Source organism: Lepisosteus platostomus, chromosome 5, assembly GCF_059453375.1.
Source record: "Lepisosteus platostomus isolate fLepPlt1 chromosome 5, fLepPlt1.hap1, whole genome shotgun sequence".
Taxonomy (NCBI): Eukaryota; Metazoa; Chordata; class Actinopteri; order Semionotiformes; family Lepisosteidae; genus Lepisosteus; species Lepisosteus platostomus.
In genome coordinates, this window is record NC_142615.1 from 25,702,450 (window position 1) to 25,723,551 (window position 21,102).

Below are 21,102 nucleotides of genomic sequence, written 5' to 3' on the forward strand. Positions count from 1 at the left end.
AGAAATCTATACAGCTTGCGAAAGATGAAACACAACTCTTGCTTATCAGTGAAGAAGAGGTACTCCCAGCAGGCCAGCTAATACCAGCAAAGTTTTTTTTTTCACCCTAACCCAGAGAATGGAGAAAAGCGAGGCGCCTGTGGCTCTGCAGTGTAATCAGTTTGCGAGTTCGGCGGTTAACTGAAAGAGTGGTAAATGGAGCTCGCCCCAGCCCGTCCTTATTCTTTTAAAGAGGATAAAAAATTACCTTCGCCGCCATTACTACCAGCTTTAAAAGACTGCCATGGGCACGGAAAAAAACACACTACAGAGGACTTTTCTGGAACCGAAGCAGATTCCTTTACGAACCAACTGATAAAGCTCAGCCAGTGAATACTGTTAACAGAATGTGAAAGCACGATCAACTTTGTAACTGCAACCACAGGAAAAACAGCAAGAAGCAGGCTCCATTCCCCATTTAAATCTGTCGTGCGAGGCATGCTTTTTGAAGGCATGAAGTAAATCCCACGATCGCTTTTGAACTTGGACAAAGTACTTCCAAAGGAGCGCTATGCGCAAAGATTTAACAAGCTCAACCCCCGCCGACGATTTGGTGTGAAGAAGGAGAACATTCAAGTTTCACAGACAGAAGCAGGACGCCAGCACAGCCAACATTAAAACGGAGGGCACACTAGGATTTGCATTGACACAAAAGTGATCTGGGCAGACGTCGTTCCCTGCATAACGCAAAAAGTGGCAAAGCGCTTTTGGGTTGAGAGGACGCAAGAAGGTTTTTGTTTTGTGCCTTGATATCAAGCTGAGAAAGTATCTTTAAGCACTTTGCTTAGTTTCTCGAGAGACTGCCAAAAAGCAGTTCCCTCCCTTTTGTCTGAAGCCAGCTGAAAGGGGGTCTTGATAGAAGCACCTGGCAGCGGTGGGATTCGAACCCACGCCCCCGAAGAGACTGGAGCCTTAATCCAGCACCTTAGACTGCTCAGCCACGCTACCCGCTGTGCACTGTTTCTTTGTCTCATTACTTGCCTGGAGGAAGCCGGGTGGGTTTTGCTCTTGTCGCCCGATTTAGTGGTGTTATGTCCGTGGAACCGACTGCACCTGCTTTTTCTGAGATGCTTCCCCTCTCATGGCGAGATCTCGACTTCTTTAACACCTCTGGATAAAGATCTTCTGTGGAGCAGGGTTCAGAACCTCTGCGTACAGCACCCTTGATTTCATTTTATTTTTACAGCAGCCGCATCCGGAAAGTTGTGTCTTTTACGTTTTATTTGAACAAAAAAACTACATACAATACAAACAAGACAATATAAAGTATCAAGAAAATCATCAGGGGCACATGCTATAATACAATTACACTTCATGAAAAAAAGATTACACAAGGTAAATAAAGATAAGGTCCGCATAGCTTGTTCTTACATTTCGAAAGAGTCCGTAAATACCCCTTTACGTCTATTTTGAACTGTTCAGACGTAGGACTCTTCCAAGACCATTTCACTTTATACCATATTCCTAAACGAGGATGTATCTCCTGTTTTAGAACTATTTTCGGCAGTATGGCTTATACAACACACCCACAGTATTCTAATGGTGGACTGCAGATCTGTGCTATAGTTCAGTCGAATTCGAAGGATCCAGCAATCGTACTGGATTGGACTGGGATTCTGAAATGTCTCTTGCAAAAGTATTCGGGTTTGCTTGAACCTTTGATAAAAAAGTGATCTGATCTGAAACTACCCAGCTTACAATCTCTGAGGTAGTTGTCACTAAACTCGGACGTGATGTGGCACACATGTGCCATGTGCCTTTACTTTTGTAAAATAATGGTATCGGGAAAAGTTTCTTAATATTTCTTTTGATTAGCATGCAAGAAAATGTGATCATTACCTATGGAATTTCCTGCCAGCGTGGAGTTTGAATTCACAACCTTGAGACTCAGTGTTCAAGAGTCACAGAAGAGGTCAGCCTGGTCTTCAGTTTGCCAACGATAAGCTCCGGCAGTGCTTCTCTGTAAAGCAGATTGTTCGGATCGGTTATGTGGGATGGCACTTCGATACTAAGATCGTTTGCAGCACACGCATGGTTTTCCCCCTTCACGCAAAAAACATAGACGAAGGAAGCTCTCTTGTCTTGGGCTGCTGACTCCCGGATTTAAAGCGCTCTGGGTGCCAGCTAAGTCTCTAACAAGCACACTATAAAGACAGGAATTACACTTTGCTCACGTCACGCATGGAATGGCGAGGCTACTTGATCCAATATTATCTAGTCTCACCTCATATGGTGCCGATTCCTGGTTTCATTTAAGAAAGAGCACTGCAAACACCGTAAACAGTGTAAAACGTGTGATGAAAGAAGTCTTTTCCCCCCTTTGTCTAAAGCAGAACACAGCGGAGCCATGCCGAGGGTTGTGAGATCTAGATTTCAGTGGAGCACTGTCGTCTACGTCTTTAGCTACATGAGTTGGACATCCTCTTGTACACGGAAAGCAGATTGAGATCCTCTGACATGAAAAGTGCCAGATAAAAGCCATTTCTCATCCTTTCTCTTAGTGGTGGAGCTATCGCATGTAAATGAGGCAACTTGCAAGGCGAGCAGGCTCGGTGCACACCGAACGCAGATGTCTCAGAGCAGTTGAGACGTGTCCAAGTGGCTGTCAAAGGACAGCACTTTGCCGGCGCCGTGGCTTAGTTGGCTAAAGCCCCTGTCTAGTAAACAGGAGATCCTGGGTCCGATTCCCAGCGGTGCCTTTCTTCCTGTCTTACTGTTGTAGCGGCAATGCTTGTTAATAAGACAGAATTAAGCGTTGGTATGCTCCTAAAAGAGGCCCCATCTCACCCTCCATCTCTGTGGTGCAGCCACAGAGAAAGAATTCATGCAAGCTGATTTAAGAGTGTTTTCTTGTGATAAGAAACAAGCTCCCAGACGGGGATGCAATTAGCTGAGCCTGGCTATCATGATCAATGTTCATCCATTGGCGCCTATCAGTCTAGGGAGTGCCGAATGGACATCTGGACTGCATTCCTAAGTGTCAAGAGTAAGTGACTTATATCTCACCTTGACCAACCAATCAGGGACTGGAAGGGCGTGGTAATACCACGTGGGTCTCCAATGCCCGCCAAACTCTCAACCAATCAGCACACATCTGGGTCTTGATCAAAAAGGGAGCGCAAGCTCAGTTCTGGGCTCTCCTTGGCCATTTTCGCGCATCCTCAGAGACAATCACGTGACAACTGCTGTTGTCTGCAAAAGGACTTGGACTTTGTTCTAAGCGCGAGACCGAGGAACCCGTACGTACTCAGAATTCTACCAACGTGAATGCTCCGCTTGATCAACGGCAGCCTACAGTTGGACCCTCGTCAACAACCTGAATAGCTTATTCAGAAGCAGCGCTGGACCGGGAACGAACCAGTTTCTTCCCAGGCAAAAGAGTGACTTGAGTGAGGACTCGCGGTCACACTCTGTGCATAGAGACTTTCTACTAGCCAGCTGGACTGCTGGTAGATCCCCTCGGAGCAACGACTGCCCTGCGCGCCGCAGTTAGATTCCTCCGCCCGTCCTACTCCGAGCTGCACCTCGACTGGTTGGCCGGTAGCCAGAGGACGCCGTCACAACGCCCATTGGACAACCGCTGCAACAGAGGCTGCAACAGAGCCTGTCAGCTGGTTTGGTGTTCGTGCCGGGAAACTCCAAATCCCAACACAATGGATAAGTAAACCCCACGTTCTACATTGCGTCTCGAGAATTCAATTGTACCTCAACACAAGTTGTTTTCAATTTAATTCATGAGTAATGTATTTACTTCCGAGTTTAGAGTAACAGTGGGTAATAACACTGATTAGCGATTTGGTAACCGAACAATATATATTGACATATATTCTCTGTTCTGTATCTCTTTGTGTTTGCATCTCTTCGAGATTATATACCTTGTATATTGATAACCCTCACCGTAAGGTCTGCCGCTCGTATCCAGGCAGACTAGTATATGTTTGGTGCACAGTTATATTAATAAATGTATCCCGTGTATTGAACCCGTGTGTGTGCGTTGTTAGTTGTTCTGATGATTGATTTTCTAAAAGCCCCAACGAACAACCTCGTGATTACTGCTACAATTAATAATTGTCTCAGTAAACCCATCAAACCACTACATTTAATGGCGTCCCTGGGTGGGCGGAGTTAAGAATGAAATGAGAATCAATCGCACAGAATAACTGATATTGCTGTGAGTTCAAGTTCAGCACAGCACCGCGGCTTCTATACGCGAATACCGGGTGTGCTGATAACTGCGCAAAGAAATCCCCCTGTTTTTTAGCGTTTAGTGTAACGTGTGCTGATTGGAAATCCATCTGCTCGGGTGTTTAAATTCCATACTGTATTTTAGTAAAAGGAAAAAAAAGTAATACTCTTAAAGTTTCTCTGACGTAATGACAATGGCTGCTAAAATGTCTGAAAAGGAGTCGCTTATAAGTACTATTTCTAGCGACGACAATCCTGGTTACTGGAGCGGTATCGAAAAGTTGAACTTTGATGATATTGAGAAGCTGCAAGTAGATTTAGTAGCCAAGGTAGCGAACCAGCTTAACACAGGAGGGTCAGTGAACGCAGTTCAGGTCCTATCGAGTTTCGCCTTAAATCTATCTAAACAGCTGGAACTGTCTTTGTCCGAGCTGACAAAGTTTCAAAAGCTTCAGGGAAAGCTAGAAAGATATAAGGCGGAGCGAGTTGAGTTGTTGGATATAATCAGAGAAAAGAGAGTGAAAAATGAGGAAAGTGAAGACAGACTCAGGGAAGTTTTAGGTAAATTAGATGACCTGTCTGCTAGAGAAACTGCGGCTGAGGTAGCTAGGAGAGACCTGGAAGCGAGCTTGAAAGAAAAAGAAAAAGAAATTGAGAGTTTAAATGAACTCAGCCAGGAAAGGCAAAAGGAGTTAGATGCTTTCGTACTGGAAGCAAAACAGGCTAGATCCCACTTGCGTGCCAGCCCACCTAGCAGCCCGGAGCGCTCACCCAGCGCGCCGGGAGGAGGTTTCTCCCGGCCAGGGTCTGTGGTCGGATCGGCATGGGGGAGATCGCCGAGTCCTGCGCGAGACGCAAGGGCGATGCAATTCAGGCAGAGACCCCCTGCTCCTGATCACGGCCGTCCCCCTGCCCGCGGAGAAACCGTAAAAATTAATCTCCACTCCCTGAGGCAGTTAGCTAAAGATGTAGAAAGGTTTGACCCGTCAGTGTCAGGGAATAATGTGGAAACCTACATCGATGAGCTGAGACATACTTTGCAGTTTATGCCCGGAGTGTCCGAACAGGAAAAGGCTATGTTAGTAAGGAAAACTACTAGCCGAGCGGTACACGAGTGGATGTCCAGACAAGGACCGGAGGTCTGTAATAGCTTTGAGGAGCTGTGTCAGGCAATGATCGGAGAATTTTCGGCTTTTATCGATCCCATAGCTGCCGTGGCCGCTGCGCACCATATTAAGCACGAAAAAGCTGAAGCCCCTCGCGACTACTATGAGAGGCTTAGGCGCACTTATTTTGCAGGGCGGAATGAAGAGGGTTGCGAAGAGAACGTGAATTTCAAAGGTTTATTCATTGTTAATCTGCATCCCTCAGTCAGAAAAATGATTGTGATGCACACACTCAAAAAGCCTGGGGAGCTGAAGTCTCTGCTTCCTCAGAGCGAAAACCTGCTAAAACGGCCGTGTTCACCACTAAAGCCAGCAGGGTTGACGACTCGCCTCAGCTTGAGGGAGCTGAGGTTCCTGAGCCCGCTAAGCCCCGGCGCAAAATAGGCAGGCAGGACCGCACTAAGCGTCAGAGCCGCCGTGAGCGCTACGGGGAAGGCAAGGGCTCAGGCAGAGCCTATCATAAGGCTGGACGAAGGGAGTCGACTGCAGCCCGCTTGGCCCGGCTTGAACAAGCCCTGTGTCATGATATTAGTCCCCCCTCCTTAAGGGTGCTCCAGCCCTTTCACTTAAGACTTTATTCTCTGCACCTGTTTCCCATTCCCAGCCCACCTTAAAAGCCAGGCGCTGACGCTCATCCGGTCTCTGCATCTGATTTCCATATCGTGCGAGTCCGGGACCTGGAAGCGCCTGGTCCCGTTAAGGTTTTAACCTCCGTTCCCGTTCCCGTTCCTGTTCCAGTTCCCCGTCCGATGGTTCCGACCCGGCCTTCGTGGCTTTTAATTCCTTCTTCTGATGGATCTTCTGGTTTTGGACTTACCCTTGTGTTTTGGATATTCCCAAAGGACTACTCTCTCGGATTGTTCGCCTCGGCCACACCTTCCCCGTGCACCAGCGCACCTTGGACACGCCCCCCTGTCTTCAGCCCCGTATTCCTGCATGACGTTTCCCTAGTGTTTCCCCACTCCGTCGGACTGTGTCGTCCGCATAGGGTCCGGAAAGAACTGTTCGTTACACCCTGCTTGAGAGATCAGGACAGGGTAAACCTTCCGCACCGAATGCCGGAAGCGTGAATAAGCTGAGGGGGGCCACGCCCCTTCTCACTGGAGGAGGCGGGGATCCACCCAAACCCCTCCCTCAGTCTATCTGATTGGGTGGGAGGGTTCCTGCCTGGAAGAAGGCTGTGACTCTGAGTTGGGCGCTGACCCCGCCCCTGAAGTCAAAGAAAAGACAGGCTTCCAACAATTCTTAGGGAATCTCAGCCAGAAAGGCAAAGCAAGGCGTATTTATATCAAGGTTTCTCTTGAAAACATCTTAGATAGAGAAGCACTGATTGACACTGGGGCTGAAATTAGTTTGATGTCAGCCGATCTACTCAGCGAGCTCAAACGAGTAGCGAAAGGAAAAGGCATCAGACTTAAGGTAGAACCGTGTAAGATAGATATTTCCAGCTATACCCAGGATCATGCCAGGATCACACACCGAGTGTGGGTGGCACTTAGGTTCGGGCCAATGAACGTGGTGCATCCTGTTTATATCTCTAGGTTTAAAACAGAGCCACTACTCATTGGCCAAGACCTGCTTGACAGGCTGGAGCCTCTGGTGGACTGCCAGCGTGGAAAATTGTGGGCTCAGGTCAAAAACCCTAAGCCTGTCGCAAAGCAAAAAGGGGGGTTCAGTGGTTATGCTGTGATCACACAGTGCCCACTGAACACTATAGCTGAGTTGGAGGTTCCTCCTGGTTCCTCTGGACGAAAAATAAATGTCTCTTCTTGCTTTCCAAAACTACAGGGAAGTCGTGCCCTGGCCAAGGTCCCAACAGCCTCCATGCCACAGGAGCGGTGCTCCGAGCAGCCGCCTGATCCACCAGGTAAAGCAAACCCCTTTCACATCCCTAAAAAGGAGCGGATCTCCCCACTTGGTGATGAAAAGGAGCTTTCCCTGTGCACCCTGGCACCCAAGAGGGGTCAGGACCACCACCCCGCCGGGGTGGAAAGGATCCAGATGGCAAGAGAGCAGGTTGGTGAAGTAGCCCTCACCCTTAGCTCTGAGAGGTCCTCTATTAGTGAGGATCTGCTTGAGCAGCTGTCACAGGGCCACCGCCAGGTGCCCCTGGTGCAACATTCACAGGTTAGACAGGAGGTCCAGCTGGACACTGGGACTACTGCGCTGTGGACACATCTGATCCCAGATGCCGATTCCCTCTGCTGTGATCCAGGGAACCTGCAGTCAGGTAACATTATTTCTCACAACTACCAGGTAGTGAGAGAGACCGACCTGATTGTTCCTGCCTCAACGGCAGGGTTTCCAACACACCCAGTCCCCAAGAAGGGACAGGGAATGAAAGCCGAGCCGGTTTTCTTACAGCCACCAGCTCAGTCTGTCAGTCTGAGTCTGACCAACAGTGGTTCAGCCATACTGGAGCTGGATGCTCAAGCCACCCGCCTGCCAGCGCAGGACATCGCAAAGAGGGGTGTCAGAATCCCCGCCTGCACTGACATGGGCCTGGTGGGTGATAGCGAGTTCAAAGACAGTGAACTAGCTATCCCAGTGCTGGGGCAGCTCCCTGAACCCCTAGCGAGGGAAGGGGGGAGCGAGCAGGTGTCCTACACCCACACCCAGTGAACGATTGTAAACATGCCGATAGAGGGATTCCTCAATCAGGAGGGGTGCAGGGTGGACCTGAACAGTGAGAATGGGGTAACAATCCCAGATCACTCAGGTGCTCCAGATGACCACTCAGCCGAGGGTCAGGCATGGTCCACCGCTGCACCGCCCCCTGCAGGGTTCCTAGAGCACAGGCATGAACAAATCAAAAAAGCAGATGCCCTGGAAATGGAGGAGCAGCATCAGCAGCTGCGTCAGATCTCCCCAGATTTCCAGGATGTTGGTGCCCAGGATGCCACATGGCATACTGAGAAAGACACCATGTACACGCTGCGCCAGCTTAGAAAGTCGACAGTCACTCAGAAGGAGATGACTGGGATCAGCCACCCTTAAAAACTTTTGGGAGGACTGATTGCTGCCGCCACTGTTGTGCATTTGCTCTTTTTGGTAGGTTTGTTTGTTACCGGCACTCTCCCCCTGACTGCCCCAAGAAGGCAGGTGCCAGAAATGCCAGAGGGTAGTGAAAGACTGTATCAACAGAAGCAGCGGCTGGAAAGCCTAGGGAAAACCTTACAGGGCACAATATTAGCAGTAAACCTTCATGCAGCAGTGTTAAATAACACCCTCCACACCGTGGGCAGGATTGTCGACGTGTTACAGTAGGATTATGCTTACGTGCAACAGGTCAGAATGCTGATGCAGGATTTGCTTAGGGAGCTTAGTGCCACGGTAACTAGCCTAGCCATGGGACAGATTCCAACCTACTTGGTTCCATTGTCCTTGGTAGAAGAAGTACTGAGGACCACCACTTCTGAGATGGTGCAGCCAGTGCAAGTACATCTTGCATACAGTCTAGGCAGTGCCATTCCCATACATGTCAACCCCGAAGCCAAGGAAATAGGTTTCCTGTTGAACCTTCCCATCGTGAGTAGCAAGGATATCTATAGACTCAAGTCTATATCGAACGTTGGCTTCTGGAGGGGGGACATGCATGTGAAGTTGACCACCCCACCGCTCGTAGCTTACCAGGAGGATGATCCAAATTTGTACCTTGTTCCAAACCTGGAACTGTGTATGTCAACCAAGGATATCCACTGGGTATGCCCAAGTAAGCCATTCCTTAGGGACACAACTCAGAGGTTGTGTGGTATCAGAAAGGGGGCTGCCACTGAAAAGTGTAAAGCCACAGTGACGAGCAAAAGTGAGGTTAACGAACCCCAGGTTGAGCAGGTGGGAAAGATATGGCTGGTCAGCACACCACAGTCAACTGTTACAAGAACCTATGACAGACATGACACAGCTACCGAAGTGCAGCTACCCAACCAAACAGTTTTTCTACAAGTTTCTGAAGGAGCTATAGTGCATCTCAACGATTTAGCACTATATCATCTGGAGTCAGAACTGTATGAAACGGAACTCGAGATTGTGGACGCTTTCAGAGGACACAGCATTGACTTGGATGAGAGAATCCAAGAGACAGTAAGCCTTGAGGGTGTACAGTTACTCGAATTTGTTCTCAACGACACAAACTTAAAAACTACGCTGGTAGGTCCCAAGCACAGTCGTTGTGGATCCCCTGGGGCGCTGGGAACAGTAAACGTGGTCATCTTGACACTGCTGCTGGGTAGCTGGATCATGGCTGGGGTAATGTGTTGGATGCTGTTCTCTTGTATCAAAGCCTTGCGGGGTAGTTTGAATGAGACAAAAGGAGCAATGGTGTATCACCGAAATCAGGTAACCACTCCCAAACGTCTGCCTGCTGCAGAGCTATCCGATACTGATAGCGAACTGCCGGAAGTTTAAGGTCTAGGGCTAATGATGATGCCCGATGCCTCATTTCTATGTACCTTATAACTGAGAGCAGGTATACGCAATGTTCTTTCCAACACTATTTCCTGTACAAATTCTCGAGAGGTAATGTGAATATTGGGTGGTAGAATCCACCGTGGTACAACAGACATCACTTAACTCTGTTTTTGTTTTGAAGGCAACAACGCCTCAGGACCTCGTGACCTTCAAAAAGGGGGGATATGTAGCAGCAATGCTTGTTAATAAGACAGAATTAAGCGTTGGTATGCTGTCCTAAAGGAGGCCCCATCTCACCCTCCATCTCTGTGGTGCAGCCACAGAGAAAGTATTTATGCAGGCTGATTTAAGATGTTTTCTTTTGATAAGGAACAAGTTCCCAGACGGGGATGCACTTAGCTAAGCCTGGCTATCATGATCAATGGTCATTCATTGGCGCCTATCAGTCTAGGGAGTGCCGAATGGACATCTGGACTGCATTCCTAAGTGTCAAGAGTAAGTGACTTATATCTCATCTTGACCAACCAATCAGGGACTGGCAGGGCGTGGTAATACCACGTGGGTCTCCAATGCCCGCCAAACTCTCAACCAATCAGCACACATCTGGGTCTTGGTCAAAAAGGGAGTGCAAGCTCAGATCGGGGCTCTCCTTGGCCATTTTCGCGCATCCTCAGAGACAATCACGTGACAACTGCTGTTGTCTGCAAAAGGACTTGGACTTTGTTCTAAGCGCGAGGCCGAGGATCCCGTACGTACTCAGAATTCTACCAACGTGAATGCTCCGCTTGATCAACGGCAGCCTACAGTTGGACCCTCGTCGACAACCTGAATAGCTTATTCAGAAGCAGCGCTGGACCGGGAACGAACCAGCTTCTTCCCAGGCAAAGGGGTGACTTGTGAGGACTCGCGGTCACACTCTGTGCATAGAGACTTTCTACTAGCCAGCAGGACTCCTGGTAGATCCCCTAGGAGCAATGACTGCCCTGCGCGCCGCAGACAGATTCCTCCGCCCGTCCTACTCCGAGCTGCACCTTGACTGGTTGGCCGGTAGCCAGAGGACGCCGACACAATGCCCATTGGACAACCGCTGCAACAGAGGCTGCAACAGAGCCTGTCAGCTGGTTTGGTGTTCATGCCGGGAGATTCCAAATCCATACACAGTGGATAAGTAAACCCCATGTTCTACATTGCGTCTCGAGAATTCAATTGTACCTCAACACAAGTTGTTATCAATTTAATTCATGAGTAATGTATTTACTTCCGAGTTTAGAGTAACAGTGGGTAATAACACTGATTAGCGATTTGGTAACCGAACGATATATATTGACATATATTCTCTGTTGTGTATCTCTTTGTGTTTGCATCTCTTCGAGATTATATACCTTGTATATTGATAACCCTCACAGTAAGGTCTGCCGCTCGTATCCAGGCAGACTAGTATATCTTTGGTGCACAATTTATATTAATAAATGTATCTCGTGTATTGAACCCGTGTGTGTGCGTTGTTAGTTGTTATGACGATTGATTTTCTAAAAGCTACAACGAACAACCTCGTGATTACTGTTACAATTGATAATTGTCTCAGTAAACCCATCAAACCACTACACTATTGAGCCATGAAGAAGACCCACCTGTCCCAGTGTATTATTACCTGTTGTGTTACTTTCAGAAAATCATAAAAAAATAAAGAAAGAGGCCACAGCCACAGCAATGTTGTATGAGGTTAGGGGCCCTGTCTGGTGTGTAAAACATATGGTTTCAGCAGTGTGGCTGTTGTATTTGAATTACTATTGAGCCATGAAAAAGACCCATCTATCCCAGTGTATACCTGTAGTGTTATCTTCAGAAATTCATAAAAAATAAAGGTTCCACAACCCAAAACAAAGCTGGGAAAAGTCAGAAGACCTGCTTAGTGTGCAAAACACTTACTTGCAGCATTGTGGGTGCTGTGATTTAAATGCTATTGGTTTGTGAACAGAATACCCCTATCCCAGTGCATTGTGCCATATTAAATAAAAGCATGAGAAAAAGAGATTCAGAACGCAAAGCTGTGTCAGTGTTCTGTGTAAAAAATCGGTTTGAACATCATGGGAGCTGTTTTTAATGAGCTGCTGAGTAAAGAATATTTTAATCTTCCTGCTGTCAGTAGTATTGTCAATATAGTTGACCCTTACCTGAATGAAAACAGGGCGTAAAGGAAGGGTTTCAGAAATCAAACAAAGCTTTATTCCTGTGCTTACAGTTTGGGTAATTGGAGACTGCGCTGTTCTGCTTCCTATGGTCATATACGGGTTATTCGCACAAAGCCGTATTGAACAGTATTTCTCGCGTTGTGAACGTCTGTACACAGCGGTCCTCCGGGTTCCAGTAAGTGCGTAATTACGCATTGATGAAAAACCGGAGGTTTAAAAAAAGATAATTAGCCCACTGATAGTTTGATGTAGAGGCTGTGGAAATATCCACAAGTCTCGGTCTTTAAAATGCATTTGGTTTGACGGCGTTCTGTGCTTCCATTGTGAAGATATGGACAAAAGAATATTCGTGCTCGGTCAAAAAAATGTCATAAAAACGAAAAAGTAAAGGCTGAGAAAGCATTCACAATGTATTTTATACACAAAGGAAGTATTCTCGCAACTCTAAGAGGTTTCGTGGTTTATATTTTTTTTAATTGTTGAATCATATTTAAATGTTAAACAACTGAAGAGCCTATTGCTATAGACCAGGATGGCCGAGTGGTTAAGGCGTTGGACTTAAGATCCAATGGATAAATGTCCACGTGGGTTTAATCCCCACTCCTGGTAGTGTTGTAATAAGTTTTAAGTGACAGAACACTTTGATGATTTACACTCTATTTAAATATGAATTTACTAAATTTTAGTTCAGTTCTCTTCACTCCCACTCCCTGGCATAACTGAGCTCTCACTATCGCATACTGAAGGCTTTACATGCATTAGCTGTGATACAGCTCCCAATAAAGACGGAATCAAACAGTTTGTTCTGTCTCTCATGGTGATCCTCTTCTCGATCCAAATGAAATGTTTAATATGATGCCTCGAGAAAAAAAAGGAGTGAATTTCCGCCTGTAATTATTGATGCCCCATCAAATATTTTGTAACATCCCCGGAAGATTATACAGTAGAATCCTGGTTTGTGGCTTAAATCCAAGGTAAACAAGACTAAAGAAACGAGTTGGAAACTTGATGTCGAACTGGAATTTAAGTACCCGGAATATTTCACTACATTGGGCAATATGTGCCAGAGAGGACCACTTGAAATCCCTTCGATAGCTCAGTTGGTAGCGCGGCTGACTGTATTAGAAACAGTTAGGAATCCTTAAGTCGCTGTTTTGACTACAGCTCGAAGAAAGGTGCTTTTGTGAACTTTAATTAAATAGTTAAAATAGCGAATCTTTTTCACTCAGACGTTGATCAAAAGCTCAATAAACGATGAAGCAGAGGCTTTTGTTCCGAATTCAGCTTTGAATTAAGGGACTAAGCTGTCCGATTTGTAATTCAAAAGTAGATACAAATGTCACTGTTTTCAAAGGATAGGTACTTAATTGGCTTTATGATTTGGTATTGATTTTGTATCATTATATTATTACGTTTGTGCTTTCTGTGTTTTTTATCGTATTGTGAACTTATTTTTTAAACAAATGCTTACAAAGGCAAACACAGCACACATCTGTTTATACCAGCGGTTAATTGTACATTTTTATTAAGTACAATCTACTGTATTTTTAGAAATAAATGGCATACTGTGCACGATATGTTGCAGAAACACAACCTGATATTTTCATAATTATTATTTTAATCATTTGACAAGTATGAGGTCCCGGATCCAAATCTTCAGTTCTGATTTTTTTTAAAGTGATATCTTCTCTTCCTCTCGTGGAAATCACAAGATGTGAGCAAATGTTTTTTGTTCTTTTTTTTTTCACGTTGCGATCCAAAGAGCCTCAGACGCACAGTCTGATAGTAACCAAACCAGAATGGATTCTGCTGGGAGCCGGACTGAGCTCATTCTCACTCCCTGTGCTGAAAACAGAATTATCTCTTCCCCGAACATCTTCTACAGCTGCTAGATATTGCTCTCTGTCCTACTGCTCCAGCAATTCCTTTGACCAAAGACAGATCACTTGTGCGCTTTTAAACTTCTTATCACTACAGGCTCTTTGATGGCTCATGCTGATCGTCCTGTGGATCCAAAAGAAAATATTAAAGCTGATACTGATATTTTCGATTGTAATTTGCATCTAGCTACAACGTCCCTGGAAAAGATAATTTATTAGTTGCGTGCAATCGGAATCTTTTACTTTACGTATGGTAGTGGAAATAGTTTTAAAAATGTTTTCTAAAGAAGATTGTATTGCCAGGACCTGCCTTTAGCGCTCAGTAGCGATGACGCTGTTGATATAGATGGAGAAGAAATGTAAGATGAATTGATGATCTAAGCTAAAATAGCCCTAACACGCCTGCTGTAACAGTGTTTGTATTCATAGCAAGTAATATTCTTTTTCAAACCCAAACGTTGCTTTTGCATTAAGTGTTATGTAACCATTAGCGGTTTCTGTAGCTTCTGAAGAGCGCACTTTTCCAAACTGAAGCCTATAAGAACATTATTCAAGATGCACCATGGCCCAGAATCGTGCATCGGGACAAGGATTAACATCAATTGAAAGTACTCCCAAATAAAAGATTTGACCGAAAAATTAAAAGAGTAGGCAAGTTTAAAACAAAACCATAACTTCTTGACTTCCAATCTCTTTCCATGTAAAATGACATATTCAGTGGACTCATGCCGAGGTTGTGAGTTTAAGCCTCACCTGCAGCAGCCTGGTTTTCTGTCTTGACAGGTAAACAGTGTTTTGTGTTATTTGCTAAATGGAGAGAGGATTCTGTGTTAATCGTGCTCCTCCTGGGAGAGGTCAAGATGAGACGTTCACGAGGCTGGTGGTAAATATCCTGTCCAGGAATATACGGGGCTGTAGGGGGTCAGATCTATAGATGTAGTAAACACATTAGTGGAGACGGTGTGTCTGCTCTCCGTGAGAGAGCCGGGCGGGAAGAATAATCTGTGGTCTGGGGAGAAGAGGCCCTCGTTGGAAGAGCGGCGCTCCTCACAGGAGAGAATGAAAACAATCTTTTTCAGGGACGCTGATTTTTCTCTTTGGGTGAATTAAAAGCACTTGTCCCAAGTGACCTCGTGGCGCAACGGTAGCGCGTCTGACTCCAGATCAGGAGGTTGCGTGTTCAAATCACGTCGAGGTCAGCTGATGAGTTTGCAGGTGCTGCTGGTGCCGAACCCGGAATTTACACCATGCAGTCGGGTTTTAGCTGTACACCACCTAGGTAATCCGAACGAAATAACAGAACAGTACAGAACACCCAGTCAGGAGTTTATGCAGCATTTAATCTTGAACACGACAAGAGAAAAGGCACACTGCACATCCGCGAAACATCACGTCCTACTTTAGAGACAGTGACATCAGAGAATGGAAGTCTCAAACCCCTTTTCTGTTACAGGTTCAAGCAAACCTGAAAGTTAGGGAGTGTTTGGTCATTTTTGTATGAAAAAGTGTCTGAAGCCTGTAATTATAATTTGCCCTTCTTTTAATTGTGGTTGAAATCCACTCCCATGTACCAGGACCTTACAGTATATTCATGTTTTCTTAAATGACTAACTATTGGGCTATTGGACATTAGTTGGTGTTTTTTTTTGTAACGATTTGCTATTTCATGCAGGAAAGAAAGGAACCCAGACCCAACGTTTGCTTTCAGGTGGGGTTCATTTACATAACAGACATCTATTTCTGAGGAGCCTGATTTGAATCACACAACCCCGGTAGAAGTCGAATCGACAATCTTATAAACCGAAATCAGACGCGTTATCCATTAAACCACTAGCCCGTCACATAAATTAATTGCACCATGGTGAGTTCAGTGCCGCTACTAGTAATACCCCACCCCCATCTTAAATTTCTAAGTGAGAAACGTGTTTTCTACATTTTTTTTTTAGTTTTAAAAAATCATCACTTTTAAGCAGACAAAGCCTTTATGTGTCGCTCTGAATTTCTAATTGATTTAGAATTCCAAGACAAAAGCGTTTCGTTCCACAACGGCGTGAAATGATCACGTCTTTCACTCTACTTCTCTCTAGTAGTGTACGAAGTAAATTACTTTCGCAGTAATTAATTTATTTATTATATTTATTAATAAAAAAATTAAAATAAATTTACTTCGTACACTATGCAGAGTGCCGTATACTCCTAGTTGCGGCACACACGATATATGCAGTAAAAAGCCTCAGGCACTGTGTTAGATGTGTTTTCGACGTTATATATGCGTTTATTAATGTCGTCGATTTTACGGTTGCAATTCGACATTGATTATACGTCGCGGAGACGTATTTATACGTATAGCCGTATTTTCGCCGTGAATATACGTATATTCGACGAATCACTGCCCACTGGGAATAGGTTTATTCCATGCTGAAAAGAGAAGAGAGAAAACATAACGTTTCAGCTGTGAAACCTTCTTCAGGTTTGTTTTCTCTCTTCTCTTTTCAGCATGCAATAAACCTACAGTATCACTTGTTCCTTTGCAGATACGAATGCTGACGTAGCTACATACCTGAATATATTAACCCCTGCCTTTACACTGTTTCAGTCCTGTTGTGCTCGCTGACAATCACAGTACGAGGGAAACGGAGAAATTGCTTAGCAAAAACATAACGGACAGAAAAAGGCTTCGAAAGCACGTGAATGTGATTAGCAGCAGTAAGGTGTGCTTCAAATGTTTAAGGCTGATTTATAACAGCAGCAGAAGAAAGGTGCAGCCTTTGTGAGAATTCGCGGGTTTTTATGCTGCTTGGACTTCTTTCAAGCCTATGAAGTGACCCCCGTTTTATTTTCATTTTCAAACTTCAGAACCGAATAACAAAAAGGTTTAATGTGTGACAGCATTCCGTTGCAAATACCGGTTCTATGATGTATTCAGCGACGGGAATGAAATATTTTAGCGCTGGCTCAAATGTGAGGAATTTCAGAAAAACCTGGAAAAGCAATGCTTGCAGTAAATGACAAATTTAAAGCGTGTAGTCAGCATGAACAGAACAACGCAATGCTCTGTAAAATATGATCTGAAGCCGCAATTACTCTTTTATCTCAGGCAGTTCATTCCGATACGATGTTTCCGCAGAATAAATGAAATGCCGAACTCCAAACATGTTGTTGCCATTATTGTTACTCCTGCTGCTGTAGTTTTAAGTTTAATCAGTGGGTATGTAATGTTGTAAATGGGCTGGACTACTTTGTTCAGTCCAAATTCCATTATGTGAATTTATGCTTTTTTAATATAAGCATTAACAATACAATGCGTGCTCAAAAACCGTTACTTAAGAAGCGGCAGTGTTTTGACAAAGTGTGGTATTCGAACAGAAAATGCTTAAGTGTTTAATACTTGCTTGTGAGCAGATCTCCCTCGATTTAGACAAATTCTTGTTCGGCCGATGATTTCAGATCAAAATCTGAATCAAGTGGAAAGAAAGCTGAATTACGCTGGGTACTGGGTATCACTGTTACGCCATCAGGTCATGCTAGGAGGATTGGGGGATCAAATTGACACAGAGGGACCCCATGTGGGGGCTGAACCCACAGTTCTGAGATTAAGAGATTCTTGCTCTATGGACTGTGCCTATACAGTATAACTCTTGTGCTACAGCAGTAATGTTTCTGGGTGTGGATGAACATGACATAATAGACTGACAGCAGGAACACGTGGCCCACAGGCAGTGACAGTATCGCTATATTTGGCTGCAGTATATTGTGTTGAGAGCAGCAATAACTTTCCTGCAGAGATGGGAGTGCCTTTAATACAGCTCTTTCAATCAGACAGAGTAACAGGAACTGACCTAAAGTTTCGGCTGTGGATCCATCTCCACATAGGGGAAGGAGACAGTAAAATAGAGATGAAGAAACAAAAAGATTTGTGCTCGCTGCAAAGTAGCAAAGAGGTGGTCAGACACATAAAATAGCTTGGTGATAATTTGCAGCGACAGTTTTATGTTATTTAGTACACAGATTTCTCTTCATGTTCCTTAAGATGTGTAATTTGTATGTTGGTTGTAAGATTTTTTTTTTGAGGGTACAGAAAATTGTATTGTACGGCCAAATGTAAGGTTACGTTAAGAAACCCTTATTGTTACCTTTTGCAACGTTATTTATTTAAGACGGTTCTTCAGAATAGTGTCCCTTACGTATCTGTGACTGTAGTCCAACAATAACGGTGCTGAAATAGCCGGAATGTGTGGGAAGAAGATGGAGATGGAACAGGAGGCTTATTCAGTCGATAGAAAGGTTGTGTAGGACTGAACACACTACGGTTATGGTACTGGGTTTAAGAGCATTACGATCCTACAGTCTCCTGATCCGTAATCAGATGCGTTATCCAATGCACCACTGGCCCTTGTACCGCATTCCTCAAGTGCACCACTGTGAGCTTGCGCCGCTACAATAATACATCGCCCTAGTCCAAATTTTCCCAATTAGGTGCACATTTTCTATGTGTATTTAGTTAATAAGTCTTTCATTTTGTCTGTTTTAAAAATTGCATCTCTTTAAAACAGACAAGCGAGTTTATGTGTTGCGCTGAAATTCACACATGAGGGAATTCAAACGAAAGAAATCACAGAAAAGATATCGCGCTTAAAAAGAAATCCAGAGTGGAGATGCTGGTGATAGAAAACGATGCATGAGATGCTTTACCTCTGAACTAAACTCGGCTCTTTAATCGTGTTAGGAAGAGTGAATAGCCAACAGTGTACATTTTAAAAATCAAAGCAAGACAATGAGACACGAAGAGAATTCCGAATTCTCCTTCATTGTTTAATGAGCTTTAAATGAACGCCTAAGTGAAAGACAAATTCACTATTTTCACTTTGTGATTAAAAAACACTTTTATCACACGTTTGACTTGTGCCAAAAGTTTGAAATCTCTGCAACTATCAGGATGCTTAAGGACATCCAAAGAAACCCCATCACATTTAGGGGAGACGGTGTTGAGGTCGGATTAATTTGAAATGTGTCTCTGGGGAATTTTGATTTACCAACGTTATGTTTAACTGAAGGATACGCTGACTGACTGTGCCATAGAAACTAACGCACATCACCTTTCTTCTACATTCACAGGTTTTTGGCTAAAGACAAAAAAGTCGTTTTCGTTTCCTTGCCAGCTGGCAGTAATTCCTCTGCACTGACAAAACAGATGAGTATTTTATCTTTCGCAATTTGTATGGATTTTTTTAAAAACAAGTCGTTCCAAAAATTAAATGAACACTTCCATTAAATTTAATGTAGAAGCATGTTGCTGTCCATAATGATAAACTGTGTGGCAAGACAGGAAGAAAAGCACCAATGGGATTCAAACCCATGATCTCTCGTTTACTAGGCAGGTGCTTTAACCAACTAAGCCACAGCATTCTCTCATCCTAGTGTTAATCCCGCATCAGCAGGGTCAGTTTGTCGGCATGCCCGTCTCCATTTGGTGGTTTGAGCTGACGCTGCCATGACGTTCCCATTAAATGCAACCGAGAATACTCCAACCGGCACGCCGCTTCGCCTGCTGTCGGGGAACTAAGCCACGGCACTGGCATCAAATATCCCTTTTACAGCCACTTGGACACATCTCAATTGCTCTGAGACACCTGCATTCAGTGTGCGCTGAGCCTGCTCACTGAGCAAATGACGAGAAATGGCTTATGTCCAAGGAGCTCAATTTTCTTTTTATGTTCAACGGGGTGTCCACTACAGCCGGCACTGAAGCGCAGCACAGGCTCTGTGGTTTGACATCTCCCAAGGTAAATGTTGAAATTGTAGGTGGAAGAGGAAAATTACCCTCGTGTATGGGGAAAGAGGCCAACTCATGTCCGGAAGGGGCTAAAGTGTGTATGGAGGTGGCCTAGTGGTTAAAGCAATAACTTCTTCATACATTATACTCTGCACAAGTAGGTTTGAAACCCATCCTTCTCGAGGAAGGGCTTTGACACATTTTGACCTTTTTAAACTTGGTGTGCTTTCGTTTCATTTCTTCACTCCTATACTGTAACAGTAATATTTCTAGATGTTCATGAACATGGTAGGCTGACAGCAGGAACATGTGGCCCACAAGCAGTGACAATATAAGAGGTGTCTGCAGTGTGTTGGTTTGTGAGCAACAGTAAAATAACTTGACGTGGAAGCAGGTGTGCCTGCATTAACACAGCTCCATCGAGCGGAAAAAGTAACACAAGAACAGACTTAAATTCAACAGCGAGTTTCTGTAGCTGAAAACAGAAACTACTCCACGTGATGATTGAATTCACAACCTCGGCATAACTCCGCTTTAAAAGCACCCCAACCTGACCAATTGCGCTACATTCTGAATCATTAAGAATTCATTGTAAAACCAACAGAAAGTACAAACTTCTATAACTACAGTCCTAGTTATATAACAATTGTAAGTATAAGGATAAACTACTGCAAGGCAGTGGTCCACCTGAGCAAATAAGGTCGTAATAATGTTGACACCCCAAAACATAGATACTATGTAACGTGCTGTTCCTGGACGGATAGCCCTCCTGCACATCAAACAGTCCGATGTAGTAACTGTGAATTCGGGGTTAGTGTAGTTATCTGACCATTGACAAAGTACAACTATTTTTTACGGCGCAAGTTAAGTGAAAGTGTTCAAAAACTTTTTATCCAAACCTTTTATCCAAAACTGACGGGGGTGGGACTATTCAGTTGAAGGGGCGATTTTGGCATGCCAGTAACATTTTCACAAAACGTCCTAGAGTTACAAAAACACTTACTTTGTGTATAAAGTGCATTGTGTACACACTGTAAGTTCACAACGGGAGAAATACTGCTCAATATGGGATCCTGTCCAGGAATTTCAGGGCTGTAGGGGGTCAGATCTATAGATGTAGTAAACACATTAGTGGAGATGGTGTGTCTGCTCTCTGTGTGAGAGCCGGACAGGAAGAATAATCTGTGGTCTGGGAAGTAGCGACCCTCGTTGGAAGAGCAGGAGAGAATGAAAAAAAAACTTTTTCAGGGACGCTGATTTTTCTCCTTGGGGGAATTAAAAGCACTTCTAAGGAGTGACCTTGTGGCGCAATGGTAGCACATCTGACACCACATCAGAAGGTTGTGTGCTCAAATCATGTTGAGATCGGTTGATGTGTTTCTGCTGAACCCAGAAATTACACCATGCAGTCCAGTTTTATCTGTATACCACATAGATGATCTAAATGAAATAACAGA

At 44.7% G+C, this 21,102-nt stretch overlaps 3 non-coding genes across 3 annotated transcripts; 2 read left to right on the forward strand and 1 right to left on the reverse strand.

Annotated features, from left to right (window-relative positions):
* Positions 1 to 905: 905 nt before the first annotated feature.
* Positions 906 to 987, reverse strand: trnal-aag (transfer RNA leucine (anticodon AAG)). Its single transcript has one exon. It is a non-coding gene; the product is annotated as a tRNA-Leu (tRNA).
* An 11,531-nt stretch (positions 988 to 12,518) lies between these two features.
* trnal-uaa (transfer RNA leucine (anticodon UAA)) lies at positions 12,519 to 12,601 on the forward strand. Its single transcript has one exon. It is a non-coding gene; the product is annotated as a tRNA-Leu (tRNA).
* A 2,398-nt stretch (positions 12,602 to 14,999) lies between these two features.
* trnaw-cca (transfer RNA tryptophan (anticodon CCA)) lies at positions 15,000 to 15,071 on the forward strand. Its single transcript has one exon. It is a non-coding gene; the product is annotated as a tRNA-Trp (tRNA).
* The last annotated feature ends 6,031 nt before the right edge of the window (positions 15,072 to 21,102 follow it).